Below are 23,331 nucleotides of genomic sequence, written 5' to 3'. Positions count from 1 at the left end.
AATTCTAACAGCTCCGATAAGGGTTGGAAGAAAAATCAAGCGCAATTATCACCTCTATAAGAAGCTTTTGTGTTGAATGTTATAATCAGTTGGTTGGCTAGGGGGTGGCAAGACTACTTCAGGGGTCCATTGACCATGACATAAAATGTGTGTATAACCCGAACCCTGGCATCTAAGGAGCATGATTGAATCCTATGATTGCTGATTAGAGAAGTGAACTAACCACTAATTTTAGTTGTCTAGAATTCTTTGACATACTATGAATAGTTTCTCTGCTTCAGAACTGAAGCTCACTTTCTTCCTCACCCACATGCTGATTATTATATGAACTTTTCTTAGAATTGTCGTCATCCAGAGAAATTTCAAACAAATCCCTTTGGATTTACCATTTTGGAAAGTGCAGGTTTTAAACATGGCACCGAAGGGCCAAATGATCCGAGGTAGATTTAAAAAAGCATAATTTGTCTGTTCTGGTAAGAATGAGATGTCAATCAGCATCAAACTGCCCCCTGGCTCCGCCCAAAACACCCCTCAGGCTCCGCCCCGGACACCCCTCTGGCTCCGCCCCGGACACCCCTCTGGCTCCGCCCCAAACACCCCTCTCGCCCCGCCCCTTCTGTAAATGTCAGCCAGTGATGCAGGAACGCAGGTTTCCTATTTAGTCGCAGTTCATATTCTTGTGGAAGAGGTGAATGTTATCCTTGTGGGACCATCCTGATAAGTTTAAATTTCGCAATTAATATCAATCTGGCCTGAGACTGGGCAGAAATTGGTTTCCAAATATATAAATATGGGAGTGACCTTCTGTGCTTCAAAGAAAACTAAAGCAACAAACCCTGCATAATTCCGCTCATCAGTTGACGTCGTTTATTCAGTCTTTTTCGGATATGAACTGTTATCGCAGCGTAGATTGCTCAAGCCAGACTGATTTGAAGAGAGAGCCAAAAGCACAATTTGGATTCAAACTTTCCTTGCTTTCCGTCCATTAGCTCCTCGCTGCTACGCCATCCACCCCTTTTCCCTTTCACACCGCGTTCAGCACTCAATCCCAATTATTTGCCTCATCACCGTGATTGCTCCGTTTTCCCCTGCACCGCTTTTCCCCGCGACGCCCATCCATAATCAATCCCCCCTCCGGAGCCGGGCCATTGTGGTCGACCCCATCCGCTCAATAAGCCCGGCCCGCTGTGTGCCGTAGCTATTCTATTCTAGAACCCTCCGATCGATGGCCGCTGACACGCCGGCCCCTCGCCGTCACCTTCTAACCGCCATCAATTCCATCAGTTCCTGTCCCTACGGCAACCCCCCCCCCCCCCCCCTCCCCCCTCCTTCCTCTCGCCCCGCGTGGCCTTTTAGAATCTAATTGTGTTTCCCTTTGATCACACGTCGCCTCAGTCACAGACTCGAGATAACGTAGCTTCAGTCACTTCCAGGGAGGGCAGCACTGACAAGCCGTCGAATATATATACTATAATATAATGCACACGCAGCGTGATGAGCTGAAGTCCTTTTAAAGAGAAGGACACGGCGCTCTTTCCCAGCTTGATCACCGCAGGACATGATCTGCTGAAAGAAGGAAGGAGAAATCAGACAAAACAAATCTGTGCTCTCTGTTCTTCTGGCAGCCCCAGAGCCTCAGATTCATTCATTTCATTGAAGTCACGCGGGCTTCCGAGTGAGCGTATCTGTGCTGTTTATGAGGGTATTTTAAATCATGCAAGCCATGTGCAAGCATTCCTCAGAGACACCAATCAGCCGACTAGCTCTTGTATGGTTTCCCAAAGCTGTTTTGGAAATCGTTGGAATCTGATACTACAATGAGCTGCTTCTCTGCCTGTAATGTAACTGTGTGTGGTGTGTGGGGGCATGTGTGTGCCTGGGAGCTGTCGTGGTTTGTGAGACTGTGTGTGTTTGTGTGTGTGCGTGTGTGTGTCTGCCTGTGCGTGCGTGTCTAGTTATGAATGTGTGTGTGTGTGTGTGTGTTTTTGTGTCTGTGTACATGTGTGTGTGTCTGCGTATGCATGTGTGTGTGTGTGTGTGTCTGCGTATGCATGTGTGTGTGTGTGTTTCTGCGTATGCATGTGTGTGTGTGTCTGCGTATGCATGTCTGTGTGTGCGTGTGTGTGTGTGTCTGCGTATGCATGTGTGTGTGTGTGTGTGTGTGTGTGCCTGCGTGTGTGTGTGTGTGTGTGTGTGTGTGTGTGTGTGTGCGTGTGTGTGTGTGTGTGTGTGTGTGTGTGTGTGTGCGTATCTCTGAAGCCGAGCACTCCTCCGTCTTGCTCCTGTGTTGCTGTTTGTCTTTAGCATGAAATTACGCTCTGGGAGGAATCACCCCCCGCCCCCCTCACCCCCCCAATGTCTCACTCCCCCCCCCCCCGCAATTTCCTCAAGAGGAGCTGAGCACAGCTTTGTCTGTTGTTGTTCACGCATGACAGCTTATATTTATACACAACAGTGTGTTCCAGGAAGACCAGGGTCCAGGGGGGGCGGGGGGGTCTGAGGGTCTCAGCAGGGTCGGGGGGGGGGGGGTCTGAGGGTCTGGGGGGGGGGGGGTCTGAGGGTCTCAGCAGGGTCGGGGGGGGGGGGGGGTCTGAGGGTCTCAGCAGGGTCGGGGGGGGGGGGGGGGGTCTGAGGGTCTGGGGGGGGGGGGGGTCTGAGGGTCTCAGCAGGGTCTCAGCAGGGTCTGAGGGTCTCAGCCGGGTCCAGGGGGAACGCCAGAGTGTGGGGACCGGCTGGTGTAGTACAGCGACGATATATGAAAACATGAAAGGAAAACTATATTTGATGGCGATGCCTAAATTGGGTCATTTATAAAATAAATGGGGAACAATTTTACAGCTTAGTCCTTTACAATTGATGTCCCTGAAACCATGTAAACCCCCCTGAAATGAATCCCTGGCTACCACACTGGTGTGATGTAAGACAAAGTAATATCCATCTTTAACCGTTCGGATGCATGTGTTGTGGAGAAGCCTCGTACAGTACACACAACACGACAACTGATGTCGGTTTGCCTCAGCGTGGAAGGCAATTCAATTTCCCCGGAGCCCATTACCGGCCTGTGCTCCCTAGCTGCTCACTGACTTGTTGTGGATGGCTTACGGCTTTAAGTGCCCTCTGTCAAATGACCATATTCAGGTTACATTACGGAATTAAAGGCATCGGATTGGTTTAAATGAACAAATGTTGCCACGGTTACGTCCCCATTATGACTGCTGCAGTACGGCCATTAAGAGTCCATTTGACACAATCCTCTGAGGTAGAGGGACCAATGGCAGGGGTTTGCTATGATCCAACGTCCAGCAAACGTGCCTGGTTGCTTTTCTTAGACCAGAGTATATGAGTAAAGAAAATACAAATGAGACCACTAGTATCATCCTTAATTGAGGTGATATTTACTGTAAACATTCTGTTCACGCTTTGATGCCATGCATTGGTGACTCGAATGTGTATTTTTTTTGCCTCGTTTAACATTCAAACTACGAGCAATTACACAACAGAGACATTATGTCACAGCATTAAAGGTGCCGTATTATACAAACAGGTGTGAGTGTGATTAGCCATTACAATCCGTTTTGAAAATCGGCCGCCTCTGACATCATAAGTGGGCAGGCCCACCTCCATGTGTGCTGGATAGATCGGTCTACCACAAGCCCCCGGGAGCAGCGCATACCTCCGCAATCCACCAGTGCTCAGCGGCCAAGCCTGGTATTGCGGCTGTTTTAGCGGGCTGTGGACGGGTCCCTCGATTCAAGGGGCCCAGAAGTAGACATCGCCGTTCACTCCAATACAAGTGGGGAACAGGAATGTGTCCCCTCAAAAATGTCGGGATATCAATCAAAGGCTCATAATTATCTTTATACCATGTGCTAATAAAATGGAAGTTTTCTCTTTTCAAAACGCCTCCTCAAGCGTTTTATTAGCCGTTGTTGCAGGAGAAGGAGGGGTGGGTGGCTGAAAGGAGTCGTAGTGAAACAAATGTTTTTTCGGGTTAGTCTCAAGTGGTAATTATGATTTTTGTTTTAAAATACAAAAAATAAATTTACATAAAAGGTGTTATTTTTTTATTAGGTCAAAAAGGGACAAACTAATCTAAAATAATATTATAAATAATAATTGTTAAATAATATTGTTGCCCAGATGGCAGGAGGGATGTAATTTAAAGATCACTTATAGAGAATCATCAGGGGGGTTAGTACCTTATACTTCCATGGTCGGTAAACAATGCAACTGTGCTCGCTCAGACCTTTCTTTAATAGGTCCATGACCTCTCGCTTATGATGCTACAATGCTAACAATGCTTGAAAACGAGAGTATTTCTGCATCCGGCACGTCATGCACTAGGGCGTGGCTTGAGACCTCCATGATGCAGAAGCAAATCTCTCCTTGATGTTGCCCTGCGCCATTGAGCAGTTTTCATAGGAATGAATGGGCGGCCATGTTTTAGTCCGCTGTCCTTTCTTTAATAGGTCCATGGTCTACCAGCCTACCCAGTGGACTGTAGCAAACGTTGCTCATCTATCCGTCATACTAATATATATATATATATATATATATATATATATATTACTGAATATCCATAACTGTATAATGTGCCGTAATGTTTCTTTATTAAATCGACATGAGCTGCTGTATATATGTTTCAAATTCAAATTTCAAACATATGGTTGAAATTCAGGGACTGGCAGAAAATGGGGTACATTTCACATTTAAAATAATAATATTTTTTCAATTCAAAAACCTACAACAGTGCCTCAGCATACATCACAGTATAGTCAAGGCCTCTCACATGGCACATCAATAGGGAGACAGCAGGGGGTGAGGATGAGGAAGATTGTGCCCAGGGTCCACCCTGGGTAAAGATCAGGTGCCCCATCGCTCGCTGGGTGCCTGCTGAGTTCGGATCAATCACCACAGGAAGCGCCGGGTAACGATCTCCGAGGAAGCCGGGGCGTCCCAGGGACAAGGCCCTTATTAGGGACAATGTGACTCATCATCTTCCCTTCGATCGCTCACTCTTTATTGCTCCCCCCCGTCCTGGGTGGGAGGGTCACACTGCTCACCCTAAACTGCTTATGTGCCCCCGTACAGGGCAGCACAATGTGGCCCCACAGGGGCCCCCCCTAGGAACCTGGAGAGAGAGCCCCACAAAGTAGAGAACAGGGTATTTGGGATTGAGAATCGAACCCGGTATTGATTGGAGTCCAAATGGAGGACGCTTGTGTGTGTGTGTGTGTGTGTGTGTGTGTGTGTGTGTGTGTGTGTGTGTGTGTGTGTGTGTGTGTGTGAGTGCGATGCGGGCCTTGAAGGTCACAGCAACTGTGAGAGCTGCTGTAGAAATATCTCCCAGGGTTGGAAACTTGTCTTTCAACCGAGCAGCGTGTGTCTGTGAGCAGGTAACGCCAGGAGCCTTTCGGAAGGTAGGAAGAAGGCCAGCGGAGCTCACTAAAGGGCACGGTGGATTAGAAGCATCCAACACAACTTAGCAAGACAGGACGATCGATATGCACGCGCCCGCATGAGCGCACGCATGCAAACACACAGGCATGCACACACAGGCATGCACGCACACACACACACACACACACACACACACACACACACACACACACACACACACACACACACACACACACACACACACACACACACTGACTGCCAGGAAGACCTTTTCACAAGTTGGGGTCTTTTGTTAAAACATTCAAAAAGGATATTTTACTAGAGGAAGTTGGCTAGGCCTCCTTTGTAATGCAATTAAACTGACAACAGTTTGACTGTGGGCACATGGCAACCTAGCACTCCATCTTTTCAATAAATCTGGCCCAAGCTTGGCAGATACATCATTAAAGCCACTGGCTGCCCCGGCGAGAGCTGAATAGTTGAAATGGCCGAGATGATTCATGGGGCATTAGGAATGGGCCGGAGCCCTTGGAAATCAATCAATGGTTTAAGAGAAGCACATTCCGGTTGGCAGCGTCAAGTGGCTGGAATTACAATGAGATCCGCTATTTATCCCCAAAAACTGACTACACTTTCTGACTCAGGCCTGCCAATAATTAAGGAACACACAGGAAATACTTCAAAAAGATTTTCTTTATTTGCGCCAGAATTATTTTTAAGAAGCATTTTGATACCAATTGAAATGTCAAGGGATATTCCGACCGCTTCAACTGGTGTTTAGTGTCGAGGACTCTGGTGATGTAGAGTGCATTTCCTATCATTTTGGCAGATTAGAAATATACATTTTAACACTGTTTTGATGAATGGGTTGGGGGGGGGGGGGTAACGTGAAACATATCTCCGACTCACATTATGGTGATTAATTTAGTGAGAAATTGTTTGATGGGTCAAGTTTGATGGGATCTGTTTCACAATTGACCCGAGCTCTCGCTGTTCTTTCTCTCTTCCTGGCAGATGAACACAGTCCAACATACAGAGAAATCACATGTTGGCTAACATAAATATTATTCACAGTCACTCAGAAACTCAGATAGCCTACTCCTTTGATCGAGGAGTAAGCCCCATTGTGTATCATTCCATTATGGCCGGATGTAAACACTTGATCTGTGGCTGGACATTTCTTCTGATATGGTCTATGTTTACTTCCAAAACGTTTTCGCTCAACATATTTTTACGAGAAATTACTAAAATATATACATTAATTCCTAATTGGTTGTGTATCCTAATATTTCCTGTTTGTCATAACAAAAACCTCCAAATGGTGTACAAAATGGCCTCTGATAGCCAAGTCCAGGTCCTTTTCTGAAAGGATTTCATCATGAGGGAATCCATTCTAAACATGGTGGCGCCAGTGGGACATACCCTGACCCTGGAAGTGTTAAAGCCCTGCTCTTCCCGTTGAGCTAGCAGGTCTAATCTGTTCTCTAATGAGAGCAGTTGACAGTTGTTCGAGGTGTTCATGGATACGAATAGATACAGCCCACCAATTTAAAAAATATATATTCATATTACATTCCAACTCCCCTAGCACATTGTTATATTGAGGGGTATTGAGTTTTAGGGAGTAGCCTATATGTGGTGTCAGATAGATTGGACTCTGAGAAGGAGAGTCGTATAGAACAGGAGCAGAAATGATAGAAGAGAGAAAGATTTTAGAACATTATAAGATTTAAAAAAAAGTTCTACGAAGGATGGAGGCGTGTTACCTCCATGGTTATGATCTACGGCAACTTTGTGATAATATTTAATCACCGTCATTGTGTATGAGCATTATGATGAATGATGTTGTTTATCAAATAGGCTATAACCCACTCTCGGATGTGCACATCAAAATGAGCCACTGCCCGGACAGAGCGCCACCCGTCCACCCACACCACGACATCGGTGTCCCTTCATCGTGACGTTCGAGAGAATACTAAGAGGCCTTTCTGCTTCATGAGTAGAACACTGGCTGGGCTCGAAGCAGAGGAGAATGGTCACCAACCGGTAGGCAGAGACGGGCAAAAACATGAGGCAAAAGATCAGATAAAAAATGGCTAGTGTAGTATGATGAAGATCATGTTTCACATGTAACCACGTAAAAATCAAATCAAATAATAATAATAAAGATTTTGTGTTTACTTCCCCTTTAGACTACCAAAACCTCACCTCCCACTCTGATCTCACCCTCACTCCTTACGTTTCCCAGCCACTGAGAAGTGTTGCATTTCATGCACCTGTGATTGACAGGTGAGATATATTGTCTAAAACCAATCATGGAAGAGAGGTGCTGCGAGATGTCTAAAGTCTAAATTGGCTCCTTCAGAGGCGGGCGCAGTCAACTCGAAACAGATATTCTCACAGGGCATTTCACTCACTAATAGCTGATGGATGGCTGTGCTTTTTCTAACAAATTGTACTAAAACAATGGTTACAAAATCGTACGAACAGCACTTTTAAAGGCAAAGATACACTCCAGAGAACTCTCGAGAGGCGCTGTTTGTGTCTGTATGTCTGTGTTTTGTATGGGACTCCAAGTGATTTCATGCTACAAACTTTTGTCACTTTGATTTAGCCTGTATTAAGAACATCTTCAAAAAAACCGAAGCATGAATTGTAAATAAGGGATGATTTCTTTCAGCCATTATTTTGGTAAGTTGGGTAAATGTGAAATTGCTGGCCACAAGTGACCATAAATAACTCAGTGTTATGTTGGTATGCTGAGGTGTTGTGAGTCTTGTGTCTGTTCAGGTTTTGGACGAGGCCCAGGGAGGCTCATACAGCAATCTGTGTGATGGACAGCAGGGTCCACTCCCCGCAGGGAGACGGGCTTCTTGCCGCAATAACCTTCATAAATACCTGAACGCTGAAACAATCCAAAGGATTGCCAGTGTCACAGACAATTTATTTCACTGTTGTGTTATTGATGATTCAGACTTGGCCAGTTGACTTCCTTAAACCGATCAGAGATGGTGTATCTTGTATTATGACAGTCGGATTCCACACAGATTTTTATTCCACTCCAAGGCGATACCGCCAATGATTTCCTGAAAATTGCCTTTGACCTTTTTTTCTTGTCTCCAGTGGCAGTGAGAGGTTGTTTGGATTGGTGTCTGATAGGTGGTTGTAGTCAGTCACAGCAACCTGGATTCATCACGGTTGGAAATCGTTTTTTATGGCTTGATTCAGGGCAACTCATACCCCCCAAACCCCCCAGCTTTCTTGCTAGAAAGTACAACACAGAGGGTCTGATAAGCACCGCAGATTGACTTGAGGGCTGTGGACATGACGGTAGATAAATGTGACATGGTGTCAGTGGTGGACGCCTCTGCACGTCCATCCCTCCCTACCCACCCCCGCACTCGCCTCGTTATTTAGGGACATCAGCTCAGGAAAGCATGAAATTGAGTGTGGTTTTATGATGACCAAGAGCAAACACCTGCCGATTAGCTGGTTAACCAGCCAGAGATTCCATCTGCCCTTGCGGTGCATGTAGGACTCTGCATATGGGTGTTTGAGTGATGAACACGCAATACAGGCTTTAAAAGACTCAACCAGACACATTCCTGTCAGAGGAAGCTGGAGTGAGGCATGCATGTGGTGGAGTCGTATGTGTCTGTGTGAGTGCGCGTGTGACGTGTGTGTGTGTATGTGTGTGTGTTTGTGTGTAGGTGTGTGTGTTTGTGTGTGTGAGTGTGTGTTTGTGTGTGTTTGTGCCAGTGTTTATGTGTGTATGTTTGTCTGTGTGTGTGTGGGTCACTGATCTAAATAAAGAAGGCCCTGCGTATCGTCGAGGGTTAGAAGATGAAGAGAGCAGCTCTCTTAGGTCCGCCGGTCGGAGCGTAATTAAGAGGCAGGACTGAAGGAGTGAAAACAGGACAACACGACTAACCTTACCAAAGAAGGCCTGTGTTTTCTCTGGCCTGGTGGGCAGAGGGCCAACCGAGAGTGTAATGAAGATGTTATTCTGAGTTGCTAGCAAAACACTGGTTGTGAACAACAAATTACTTTTTTAAAAATTTTATTCTGCACGGCCCGATTAGAGAAACACTATCAGAAATGGGATTTGCTATGCGGAATACCCTGGCAGTCTAAAACTTGTCATTAAATGAAAGGTTATCAAACAAACCAAACGCAATGATCCAATAAATCATAATATACACTAATATAACTCCTCTATTGGCCGATCTAATTGTGTTTGCCTGGGATTTGCGAGACTTTAGGTCCTGAGTTGAGTACCGGTTTTGAAAAACAGTGTTGTGTTTGTTCCTAGGCTGCAGTGTACAATGAATAATTATATCATGAATAATATTCAAGTGGGCCACTGCAATCATGACCAAATGAAGAGCCGGGAACAGGAGTGTTTGTTGAATGTAATATGTGACTTCTGGGAAAGTTAAAAAATCGTCAACAGTGATAAACGAGAGGAGGAGGAGGAGAGGAGTGGGGTTAGAGGATTCCCTGGGGTGCTTCTGTTCTGGCTCCATCCTCCCGGGGACTCAGTCAAGTATGAGGAAATCAGCAGCTGGCGTTCCCCGCTCCAAGTCCCCCGGGGGCTTCAGGGCCAAAGCCCTTTCAGACGTCATGTGCGCTAACGAATCAGCTAACATTTAACTTCAAACTAATTGAATGCACTCTGTCTCTCTGTGGGGGACAGGGTTACATATATTGCGTAAAAAAAAAAAAAGGTTCTCCGATAACACGAGCAAGACGTCGTCTCAGTACGGTGATACATTACATACAGACTATAGTGACAAGCTTATCTCACAGACTAATGCTAATGTGTGAGCCCTGGCTCTAATCAGCATCCCCCCCCCCCCCCCGCTCAAGACAGATAGACAAGCATGGAGGCAAGGACGAGCACAATGACCCGACCAAACAGGCTGTCGCTGGGCTTCCTCTGGCTAAACACCTGGCCCCGGCCAGAGATCCCTTCCTGCAGCCTGAGACCTCCTCTAGTCCTGTGGGCTGGAGACATGACGCCCCGTGATGATGTAACCGATGGTGGGCAGGCCTGCTCTGATGCTGGCCAAGTACCTCAACAGCTTCAACCCTGTGGTTACCACCACGCGACATAAACCAGGGCCCTCGTTTCCTAGCAGCAGGGCCAGTGGCTCAGCCCTCCCGACATCCAATTCCTGGTCAATTGGGCGCTTAACTAGCACCGTCACGTTTTCTTATTTTCTCCTTTCTTCGGTGCACCTGGAGCTCATTACACACCGGTACAAGGTCACACCTCTGTGAGACATGGAGTTGCTATAAGGGTCTGCACCTTGTGACAGGGAGAGCGTCCAGGTCAAGATCAGAAGTCGCTTTTAAGTGTGAACTTTACTTTTGGAAAAAAACAGCTTTTTCCCTTCTTGGTTACAAGGAAAGGATGGACTGAGCCTTCTGAACTGGGCTGAATAACTATGGTTAGTTACTCCAAGAAGTGTTTGAGCTCAGCCATGAGAAGGTCAAGAAATAAATGGGGGAATGGTTCTCTCTTTTCTTATCGTTCTCTCTTTTCCTGAAAAAAGATATCTATATATATCTATAAATAAGTAACGCCTTCTGTTCAGTTGCACCTTTTGCAACATCAAGGAAAAAATCCATGCTTATGGATGTGAGATCCACTCGTTGTCAGGCCCCTGATCGGACACGAGGACAATTTGTTACATTGACCAACATTTGTCGACACTCTGGAGTCACACTGTCTGCCGCTACACAGAAACTGAACCCATGTTTTTCTCCTCCTCCTCTATGTTCGTCTTGGTCAAATAATGCAGCTGAAATAGAACGGGCACAGCGGGGTACGTCCAATGTCCTTCCCGTAAGCACTGATCGAGTTCAACTCTAATCCTTTGTGTGTGAGTAGCTCATCGACATGGCGATAGAGAAAGGGGGGCCCCATGTCAATATATGGACAATGGTCCGGCTGCCTCAATGCAAGACGGAAGAGGCTTAGAGTTTACGCAATGTGGATTTTTGAAAAGCTATTCACTGTACGGTAATTACCAGCCTGCAATGCAGATAATGAGGTCGAATGGGCGGCTCATAAGACTCAGAGTGACACTGTTTATTTTTCGAGTGGCGCTTTCCACATAATGTGATCGCTGGTCAGTGCGGTGGCGCCATGAAATTGCCATTTGGAAGTATGGCTTCCAGAGCTGGAGAGACCCTGTGGGGGACTGGGCCAGGTCAGGGGGTTCACTAATGATGTCCCTTATTAAATGAGACGCATATCTGATCTAATCTGCATGGGTCGATTTGTAGTCCCTCTGTAGTTGTTCACCAAGTCATAAGTACCAAGATTAAAGGATTCTGGGTGATATTGCTGACATATAACTTACATGCAGTCTAAGGATAACACATGAAATTAGATTTATTTTAGTAAAAACAGCACAACACTACCATGGGACCAAATATTGAGTTTTGTATTGCAGGGGGACCGACCTCGGATGTATTTAAAGGGCATGTTTATGATTAACACGAAAAGGCAAGCATATGGTCTCAAAACAGGCTTGTGAGCGAGTGATAAGCGTGTGTACAGTAAGCATTAACTCGATCCCCGGGGGGTAAATCATAGATAGTTGATCCGGACAGAAAGATAGAAGTGACACAAAATGGCTTAAAATCATTAAGCCAGTATTGATTTGAATGGCTTTTTGTTGTGTTTAAGTTCAGTCAACTGACAACAGACATGGATGGATTTTTTAAATGTTTTTCTGACCCTAAGGTCATCTTATTCTGATCTTGTTTACCAGGTGATGGGGAAAAGAGGCCATTAATGGTGTCAATGGCTTTTTGTTACCAGGACGCTGCTGTTGTCCTGGTTACACAGGAACCAATAGATTACAGTGCTAGGAAGTGGAGACAGCATTGTCCATCATAATAGAAGATGGTCCCTCATTGGTGATGTGAGACTGAGATATTTTATATCTAAACTGAAATCGTATCTTCGTCTCCCCTTTACTAAGAAAGAAGTACACTTTAGAGCAAAATAAATGAATGCGAGGAGTTTAGCCGACTGACGACAGATACGGATGGATTTTTGAAATGGTGTTCTGACCATCGGGTCATCTTATTCTGTTGTTGTTTGCACAGTGATGGAAATAACAGCATGCCCCCACCCCCCCCCGCACGAAGAAAGGTTGGTTCGTGCTGATAAAATAAATCCTGTAAATCCAAACCACTTGCTATTCTCTGCTACTTGTCTTCTGGGGACAGGAAACAGGGCCAACTCCATGAATTAGTGTTTGTGTTGAGCAAACAGAAAGATTACATTGTGCTACATTTAATTCAGATTGTAATTGGATCTGGATAGGCTTAAATATCACACATGAGCGCCGTTCAGACCTTTGAAGCTTGGTGGTGTTAGATCAGACCGCATTTAGCAGTCGGTCTAGACAGCACGTTGAGCCGCCCCTGATCCCTGGTCATGATGTAGTGGACACAGCCGATTTGTTCTGTTTCTCTCACCGGCCAGATTACTCTGAAGGAGTCAAACCAAACAGGTGGATAATGGACATCTAAGGACAGGTGCTCTTTGATATCAGCAAGCGGCCCACTTCTGTCTGTGATTCTGTTACAGAGTCTCAGAGCTGTGAAAGAATCCCAGAGGGGTGTTAAATATACAAAATGAACAAAATCAAAGGAAATCCATCAAACCAAATATCCGTACATGCAATTAAATTAATCTGTCTAATGACACCACATTGACCCGACAATTTTATTTGCGTAATGTAATTATGCAATAATGTTAGCTGTCAGTGGAAATGCCATCAATCACAACTAGGTTAGAGCCTCACAAAGAGAGAGAGAGAGAGAGAGAGAGAGAGAGAGAGAGGGGGGGGGGGGAGCCGGACTCCTGCGTTGCCAATTCCCTCTCCATCTCAGGAAATAAGCGGCCTCCATGCACATTCAGAAACACTCTCCAAATGCCAAAGATAATTCTCCATTGTCAGCCTTTCCCTGCTGTACAAGGGCACAGATGAACAAACATATGCAGACCACACACACACACACACACATAGAGGCACGCACACACACAAACACACATGGACGCACACACACACGCGCACACACACACACACACACAAACAGAGGCACGCACACACACAAACACACATGGACGCACGCACACACACGCACGCACGCACACACACACACACACACGCACACACACACACCGAGACAGATGCACACACACATGGACACGCACATACACACAAACACAGATGCACAGACGCACACACACACACCCTTACTAAAGCCCCCCCCCCCACCCCCCGCCCCCCCAAACTAGATTGACCTTGGTGCATTGCTAGGACGTTGGGTCTGGGTGAGGCATAGTGAGGGGCCGGGCGGGTTGGACCGGCAGCCAGATGTTGACAATGTGAATGAAGTTCCACAGCAGCAGGCGCCGATCAATATTAGCATTCAAATGGCTCCTTATTTATGCGTCTGTGGCCTGGGATGACACCAACGGCTCGCCTCCCGAGTCAGAGGGGAAATAATAAAGCGATTCAAGGAAGCCATCAATACGGCTCATATTCCTGATGTCAGCGCTGCTCACGGTCGCGTGCTGGGCGGCGGCGGGGGGGGGATGAAAGCGCGGGTGAGAGATTGCAGTCTGGGGCGTGGCTGGCAGAGGGCACGGGGTAGTAGGCTGCCAGGTATAAAAAAAGAAAGAGCTTGATCTTTATTTTCACCGGCTCAGTTACAGACGTCCAAAATGATTCTACCGATGTTAAATGTGAGGCAGATAAAGTACGTGTCACGCTGCCTTTTAAGTCTCCCTCTGATAAAATTCTAATTAACTCCAGGCCTGAGTGACGAGAGACGGCGGGCGGCGGTAATGTCAGGGCCCTGTGATGTGGCTGCGAATGCCTTGATCGACTAACTCAAAGGGTAAGGGCCCGGGACTTTGAGTCTGCGGAGGTGTATACTCCCCCGGCTGCGCCGGCCAGATGCACCGGCAAAGCTGCCTTTAAACAATGGGGAAACGTCTGGCTGTTGAACGCAATGACAGAATGACAAAATGTCGATACGTCCAGCTGTATTACAAACAAACGCACCTGGGACGTACATCTAACAGAGATACAACAAATAGAGATGGCTGGGGCTCGTGGTGGATAAGGAGACTCCAGAGTGTGAGCAGGCTCAAGTCAGGTGGCTCACTAGCTTTAGAATGTGAGATGAGTCCGGTCTTTTAACACAGTGGGTAATGAAGGAATCCAATCTCAGGAGCGTATCAGTCCTCTCCCTCCATCCGTTCTCACTCAGAGCGAATTAACAGAGAATCAGTATTCCAGCTCGTGTCTGGCCATAATGCCGAAACACGGGCTAAATTACCGCCCGGTCTGGACGCATGCTTCCGTGTCACCCCAGGAATAATAACAAGCAGGGATCCTCAGCTGAGATTGCTCAGTCTTGCTAGTCTTTTTCTTCCAGAAGTGCTGCAAGGTTTTTCCATTATTTTCTAGGTTTCCTGTTTTATTTAGGCCCCGCCCCCAAATAATTGTACGAGAGTACAGGCTATGTCTAATTCAGTAACCGCTCTATTCTCTGAGTTATCTAAGAACCAAGAACAGAGCAGGTTCAGAAAGACCCGGAAGGCACGTGTACCCTCTCCTAGTCTGGCTGAACGGAAGTGGACAGCGTCTATTGCTTAGCGGCCGATTTGGCCGCGACTCCTCCCCTTCCGGTTGCTGGCGTTACCGTATTGTGCTCCCCCTCAAACCCTCAAACTAGGCAGTATGGCGAGTTTTGAAGAGGACGACGGCGCTGTAAAGTTGGCATGTTTGGCTCTTTCCGTGGACACATCTCTGGACAGTATAACATTGTTTTCCAAAGAGACACATGAATAGCAGTTGGTGGTAAATGGCTATAGGCCTACAGACAAGTTTTCGAAATTGTTTGTCGAACTAGACATCCAATCTTGTTTAATTTTAATATAATGTAGGCCTAATTACTGATTACTGACTATCTGATTTCATTACAATGGTAGGACCACAACATAGCCTATTTTGACATTACCTTGGAGACTCCGTCTGGCAGGATTCTCCCCGGGGACGATGCGTTTGCGGTCACGACTATCGCCGGTTGGTGTGGATTTGGCGCATCGTTTCACTCTGACAGCGGCATGAGCGTTTGACATGGATTTAACCAATGAACCGATCCGTTCCACTTCACAATAGCTCCTACGGTATTTCTTTAGTAGTGTTCTACAAGAACCACATATAAATGTTAAAACGTCGTTCGTTTTTATAGGTCCCGTGAGCTCCTCAAGGGCCAAAGTGTATGGTGGCTTGAAATCATCGTGACAAAGAATCGAACGATGTTTGTTCTTTTTATCTATAAATTTATCTCCACATAGGCGACATACATCGTTAATGGTTTTTTGTGGCGTTTGGGATTGAGCCATTTCTGACAGCCTCTGAACGTCAAGAAGTTCCGTCAAAAATAATTTCCCCCCCGGCACTATTTTGCATGGACACAACTGCTGCTTCCCGGGCTTAGCCCCGCCCTAGACGATTGTGATTGGTTTTAAAGAAATAAAAACAGGCCCGCCCAGTTTCCCCACGGATAGACGGCTCGAGGTAGCGTGGCTCCAGACCATTCTACTTGCTGTAGTTTGGTCTGGCTTTGCGAGACTAATGCCGCTTTTCCACCGCACATGTAGCTCGACTCGACACGACTCGACACGACACGACTCGACACGGTAGCAGCACGGGTGCTTTTCCACCGCAAATAGTACCTCCTGGACGTGGGCGGGGTCGGCTGCGCGAAAGGGCCGTGACGTATTTGTGTACGCGACGCAAACAACACATACGCAACCCACACATGGACAGAACCCACATAACAACAATGGAGGACATCGATCACATTACTATTATTAGCTGGCATGTTGAAGAAGTTGGAGAAGTGGAACATGTTGGCTGCGGCGCTGCTATGGATGTTACCAGCATGGTTGCCATGTCGCTCTCGTGACTTCGTCACACTCTCTGGCCAATCAGTCGCCGGCCGTCTGCAGACGTCACCTTTTAGCATCGGCTCAGCTCGCTTGGAACCTAGAGCGAGTAGGTACTAGAAAAAGCAGCCACTTCAGGTACCAGATACCATGGTACCGCGGTGGAAACGCAAAAAATGCGAGCTGAGTCGAGTCGTGTCGAGTCGTGTCGAGCTGGTACCATGCAGTGGAAAAGCGGCATAAGGTGACACCACACCAACCGCGTTGCTCGCGTTGGACACCGCGAGTACCGCGCCTAACCTGAAGCTTGACCGGTGTGTGGTGGTTCAACGCTCCACCCGCGTCGCCGCGCCACCGCAGCTAGATGAGTCCATGTCCATGCAAGTGAACGGAGCGTTCCCTCTTCGTCATAACTATCAAACCAAACATCCTTCACATTCACTGAGCAAAAATTATGAAATTAAAATGCACATTTCTCGCTAAAAATGTTTCCATAAAAGCATTTAATGGCGTAACTATGTAACTATTTCCACCCAGAATAAAGAAAGATGTCGGCCGTGGCTGCGCTGGAGTCCGAGGTAGGAAACCCAAACGCGTTTGGGTGCATGATAGAGTTTAGATCGGGTTAGATTAAATAATCTCGGATATAAATAACACTAATCGGGTTAAATAACTTCACATGGTGTGTCTGGTGTGTTTCCAGCATTCGTAGTGTTGATCAGCAGAGAAATAGTCCGCCAAGACGTTGAGGTTGCTGAGCAACCAGAGACTCTGTCCATGCAAGTGAACGGAGCGTTCCCTCTTCGTCATAACTATCAAACCAAACATCCTTCACATTCACCGAGCGAACATTCTGAAAGTAAAATGCACATTTCTCGCTAGAAATGTTTCCATAAACGCATGTAATGGCGTAACTATGTCACTATTTCCACCCAGAATAAAGAAAGATGTCGGCCGTATGCTTCTGTGCAAGCTCACTACTCTCTGCCAGTGACGTCGGGTCAAGCTCCACGCTGATTGGCTACCGTGGCTTAGCGTCACGCGTTGAAGCGGTGAAAGTTCAATTTTCTGAACTCCGGGCGTTGGTGCGGTGGGCGCGGTACTGCGTTTACGTGCGTAATTACGTGCAACTTCCGCGCCAACGCAACGCTTCACCGCTTGTACCGCGCCTAGACCAATGGTTCCCTATGCAAAAATGCCGATTTTCAACGCCCCTACCGCGAGCAACGCGGTTGGTGTGGCCGCACCTTAACCCTCTCCCGACAGGGTTTTTTGGATTGAGTTGAGTTGCAAAGGGCCTTACTTTTCCTTTTAATTTTTTTGCAGGGAGAGATAAAAAGATCTAGCGTTACATGTTCCCTTTAATCTCGCAGCGCCTCTGCACCGGGATAAATAATTTAGTTGAATTTCACGCCGTTCAGTTAACAATCTAGATGAATTCAACTGAAAACGATCCCCGCTTTCTCTTCTGAGACTGAGAGTGAGACAAGAAGGACAAGCAGGAGGTGATGAGTGACGAAGAGGAGGGGGGAGAGGGGCACTGAGGCTGTCTCTGACTGGGGGTGGCCATGAGGTTCCTGCACAAAATGAAAAACAAACAAAACAAACATGAACACGACTGTTCCGCTGCACCAAATTCTAATTCGAGTGTGTTGGGAGAAAAATACAGTGACCTAATATTATATCTTTGATGCAACGAAATCATTTGAAATATGATCGATTGATTTAATTGGTCAATTATTTGAATAATAGCAAAATAGCAAACAGGGCGAGGTCTCCTCCAGGATATAATTTCCCTTATTGCATTCATTTAAAAAAATGAATGCAAAATAGGGGAAATTCTTCCAGGGAGAACTCACAAACCCTACAAAAGAATAAGCCATGCCGCGGCAATTAACGATGCCCCCAGGTAACAGAGGGAGATAGGGCTCATTCTCGCCACAAGCACGTGCTTAATTTATTTCCAAAGGCGCTCTCCGAGTCATGGTGCGCGGATGCTGCACTCCTCCATGGCAACAGGTCGGACGGAGACGGCGTCTTCAATGACATGACTAATTATAGAATCAATTCAGAGAGCAGGTGGATCAGTGTCTGATGGTTTACGAAGCGTGAAAAGTACTCCTGTAGGCAGCGGAGGGGCGCAGCTGTAGCCGCTCACATGGGCAGCAGGAAATGGGCCTACTCGGAGAGCACCACGGCATGAAGGAAACCTTCACCGGATTGTTTTTCACGGGAAGATCCACACCACATAACGCTAGTTCACAAGATGTAGCTTCAAGAAATGTTGATTTCTTGTTGATATAACCACAAAACCTGTGTGTTTAAAAAGCATATATTGCAGGGAGAACGCCTTTATCCTTTGCTTGGCTTTCAATGTGTCGTTTAAAAGGACATATTGTAATTGTGAGTGGACTATGGGAGTTGACTGCTGTCATGTTGCCGTCTGGGGGGACTTCTGAGATCAGAGTGCCCCCTTCTGGCCCTTGGAAACGTGGCCCATGATACGACCCTTTTAATAGAAGGTGATAAACGAAAGGCCATGATGTTGTGCATGATGAGATGTGGTCGTGATGCTGCACAGCTATGATGACTATAAGGCAGGACAAAGACAATACCTGCTAAATAAACTATTGATAGGCCTACTTTGATCTGAACTGTAACGCTTTCCTCAGGGCTCAAACTCTTCAATGCTGTGCTCAGACAAAAACAGCCTTCGTGAGTATCAAACTGACCGATGACAAGGAGAAACTAGCAATAAAGAAGGGATGTTCACCATGGCCTGCGTTTGGAGAAACACTGATCCAGTCGCGCTGCAATACCTCCTGGATACGCATCTATAAAAAGAGATGCGAGTCTTCGAGACAGCTGTCCACGGGGAGTATTATATTTACATGATTTCATGTCAGGGAGATGGGAGGCCTTACGTTATTCAATGTCAAAAGATGGTATTACATTATTTAACGGGATTTTTTCTTTCTTTACAGGATTTTATGTAAATCATGTTAACATCATTTTGTGTCACGATAAACATTATTTATCTGACGAGCTGTTAAATAGAATGCTTCAAGAGATTGGGTTTTTATGTTGGAAATCCGGACCATGCCTTTCCAATGCATTTGGGAGCAATGGAAAATATCATCCCCAATTTACATATGAATGATTATTTCTTGTTTATGCGGGTATCGTTTCACTAAGCAGCGGGAGTGACAGAATATATTGAGCATATATTGATATAAAAGGGTTATTACAAATAAATCAATATGTAATGCATGCACTCTGAATATAATATGAATGGCAAAGTGGCTTTTGAGAAATAAAGCAGGTAAATCCTCTGAACCATGTGCCAAAGCTCATTTAAATATATTTCATTAACACTATTGCACCACATACAAACAGGGAGAGACTGAGAGAGGGAGAGGGAGAAGGAGAGAGAGAGAGAGGGTGGAAGACAATGTTATAATAAAGAATAATTATCTCTGATTTGTGTGGGTGTGAAAAGAAAGAGGAAATGTGGAAATGTCTGTCCATGACAGAGGTGATAAGCGTATAAAACATAAGGTTATGTTAGGCAGATACGATAAATTATCATGAAATAAATAATGTGAGACAAGTTCAGTATTTGGCCATTTATTTACATAATTTTTTTTACCGAAGTAAGCTTGCCTCACAACCATTTCAACATCATACACAACATATTTTTCTTCTGCAAAAATCGCTTGAATCTCTTAATCTCTCGGTTCAAACCCCTGATAAGTGCTCGTCAATGCAGCCTCCAACACATCTTTTAAATAGACATCTCAAATTATTCCTTAAGCATTAATCCCCCGACACGAAATGAAAGGCACAACGACATAAATGAATACCACGGAATGACAGTCAGCGCTAGTGTTAGCAGGATCTCAGTGCGGAGAACGCCTAGAGACGAGATCGGCGGGACTCCCCCCCCCCCCCCACCCCCCAGCAATTCCATAACAACGGACTCGGTGACTTGTCCGTGTCAGTAAAAGTTCAGGAAATCGGAAAACCTCTGCATTATTAAAAACCTATACGATGCTGGGGCAGTGTCTCTGTGCTAAAAACTCACTGCTGCATGCAAATCCTTATGCTTTTGTACAAATATGAATACCTAACACGATATATACGGACATAAGCCTGGCTCCTCTACACCACACCCCCTCTCACGCTCAAGCAGAAAATTAATAAACATAAGAGTACACCGCTACATGAGGAACCCGTCGACGGTTTCATCAGACGACACGCTTCACAGACAGTGGTGTCCACGTCCGGCCGCCACAGCTGCTGCCGCTGCCCTGCTCATGGGTTGTTGTCAAAAGTAGTCTCTTCATCAATCTGGTGGAGCGCAGCCGATTCACATGGAGGTTGGCTGGCCTGCTGCGGGAACACAGAGATAACGCTGTTACGGTGAAATCATTGTTACATTTCGCTTTAACACGTTCAGCTGTTTTCCCGGAACACTTTCTATGCACAATTTCGTCAAATTTTAACTGTAAGTGGCTTCTCTCCAGGTGACTAAGACACATGCACTTGATGAGCAGGGAGAGGGTAGGGAGTCTAGCTCAAATATGCATGCATGTAGGCTGCACACTTGGGAATTAAACATCCTTTATTCCACAAGCTGTTATATAAGAAAGCTTCAAAAGCTTAATATTCCTGTTGAAAATCTACAGGTAGACTGCACACAAGTGGGAATAAACCTCGTGTATATCGCCTGAATACAACGCAAATGAGATGCATGTCATTAATGGGCAGGTAGGTGTTAGGGCATCTTGCGCCAGGAGGACTCACACACTGGGAAGCCAACGCGGCCGCTCCCTCTGGCTGGGGGTCAGGTCGGCTCTGGGCTACTCACCTTTGAATCGCTGGTAGCAGGTGTTGCAGTAGAGATGCTTGTTGCGTATTCGCACCTCGGCCCCCGCTTCCGATCCTCCGAGGTCGGACTTGCAGTCCATGCACTGAGGAGGGATCAGGGAGAGGGGCAGGATTAGAGCAAGAGACACAGAGACACAGAGACACAGAGAGAGAGAGAGAGAGAGAGGAGAGAGAGAGAGAGAGAGAGAGAGAGAGAGAGAGAGAGAGAGAGGAGACAGAGAGAGAGAGAGAGAGAGACACAGAGAGAGAGAGAGAGAGAGAGAGAGAGAGAGAGAGAGAGAGAGAGAGAGAGAGAGGGAGAGAGAGAGAGAGAGAGAGAGAGAGAGAGAGTCAGTGTCCGGCGTCTCCACGGGTGGACGGCGAGCGAGAGAAGAGGTGGAAGAGAAGAGGAGGCCGAGGGACGGCCCCAGGGTCGTCTGGCCGACGCAGCCGGGGAGGAGAGCAGAGACGTGGCTGACAGGTAGGATGTCTGATCAATCGTGTCGGGGGGAGAGGATGGGGGCAACAGGTCGGTCCCAAACCGACAGACAAACAAACAAACACAGGAGTCTCAGGATGAGCCACAACCGGTGAAGTGAAGCGTTAGGGAAAGCGATGGAAAACGTGGGGTGAGGATTAGCCGGGCTCGCAGACTGATCGGTTTTGGATTGATGTTTGGTGGTGTTGTGTGTGTGGGTAGCTTCCACAGTGAAACACGGCTCCCTCTTGTTTGGGCCGCAGAGGGGAAAGGACAGGTACGGTACCCTTTGACCACCGGTTAGTAGGGCGTGCAAAATCAAGGCTGGTGCGTCATCCAGACAGAGGGGGGGGGTTAGCTTATCCGGACGCCCATCACCCCCGCCCCCCCCCCCCCCCCCCCCCCCCACAGATGATCCGTGTAGCACAGTCCCAGGTAGCCACGGTAACCCAGGGGAGGAACGGGGTCTTGAGGCGCTCACCTTAAAGCAGTTCAAATGATAACAGAGTCCCAGGGACTCGATGATCATGGCCGCTCCCTTCCCCAGCGGGCTGTCACAGAACGTACAGATTTTCTTGCCACTCACTGACCTGGTGTGCAGAGTGTACGGACATCCGTGGTTGATGGAGGGTTGAAGCACAAATGTACACACACACACACACACACATACACACACACACACACATGTGCGTGCACAAGCGCACACACACATATTTGTGCGCACGCACACATACATGTACGCAGACGCATGCACACAAAAATATACACAAAAACACACACATGTACACACTTGTACACACACACACACACACACACACACACACACACACACACACACACACACACACACACACACACACACACACACACACACACACACACACACACACACACACACACACACACACACACACACACCATTCTGTGTAGGAATCGATTCCCCCAGCAGGAATGAAACATTAGTCACTCTTAAGCAAAAAGAAAGTCTTGAATCAACAAGGCACGTCGATCCAGGTACTTTTGCTTCACATGTAGAGTGGGATTATGCTTGAACACAGGTTTCAGTTTTCACAAACAATCACACACTGACACATACGGACACACAAAACTACACCCTCAAACACACACAGACATACATCCATGTATGATGCGTTGGGTTTAAAGTAGATGGTGAAGCATGGAATAAAACAAAATGAAAAAATGGTTATAAAGTTATAAAATGGAAATCTTCCCGGCTGTGAGGTACACATGTTCCCGCTACCTCTGGGAAGAGATGACGTGGCATCACACCCAGGGTCCCAATTGGTTTCCTAAAATAGCAGCATATGTGGCAGGTTCGTCACTCATCGATGTTCATTGGTGAACTCGCAAATCTACCCTGAATCTCATGAGTTTAGGTCCGGTTTTACCTCGAGATATTATCGTACAACCACTCTGTCACGTCAGCTTGGCTCCGAACACTCAGCCGGCCAATCAGCGAACTCCAGCAATTGACGTAGTTGATGACCAACCCCTTAACTACAATGAATTCATTCATGTAATATTCACGCTGCTTTGGAATTAGCTTTGTTTGAACGAAGAGCTCAATGTT

General features: G+C 46.7%; 1 long non-coding RNA gene across 1 annotated transcript; it reads right to left on the bottom strand.

Moving 5' to 3' along the window:
* Window positions 1-20,004: 20,004 nt before the first annotated feature.
* LOC132449110 (uncharacterized) lies at window positions 20,005-22,258 on the bottom strand. The gene is made up of 3 exons (XR_009523513.1): window positions 22,222-22,258; window positions 21,264-21,366; window positions 20,005-20,782 (listed from the first exon to the last, which is right to left on the bottom strand). It is a non-coding gene; the product is annotated as an uncharacterized LOC132449110 (long non-coding RNA).
* Between the last annotated feature and the right edge of the window lie 1,073 nt (window positions 22,259-23,331).

Source organism: Gadus macrocephalus, chromosome 20 (genome assembly GCF_031168955.1).
Source record: "Gadus macrocephalus chromosome 20, ASM3116895v1".
In the NCBI taxonomy this organism is placed as follows: domain Eukaryota; kingdom Metazoa; phylum Chordata; class Actinopteri; order Gadiformes; family Gadidae; genus Gadus; species Gadus macrocephalus.
The sequence above is the reverse complement of the archived record's forward strand: the minus strand, read 5'-3'. Positions and strand labels throughout refer to the sequence as shown.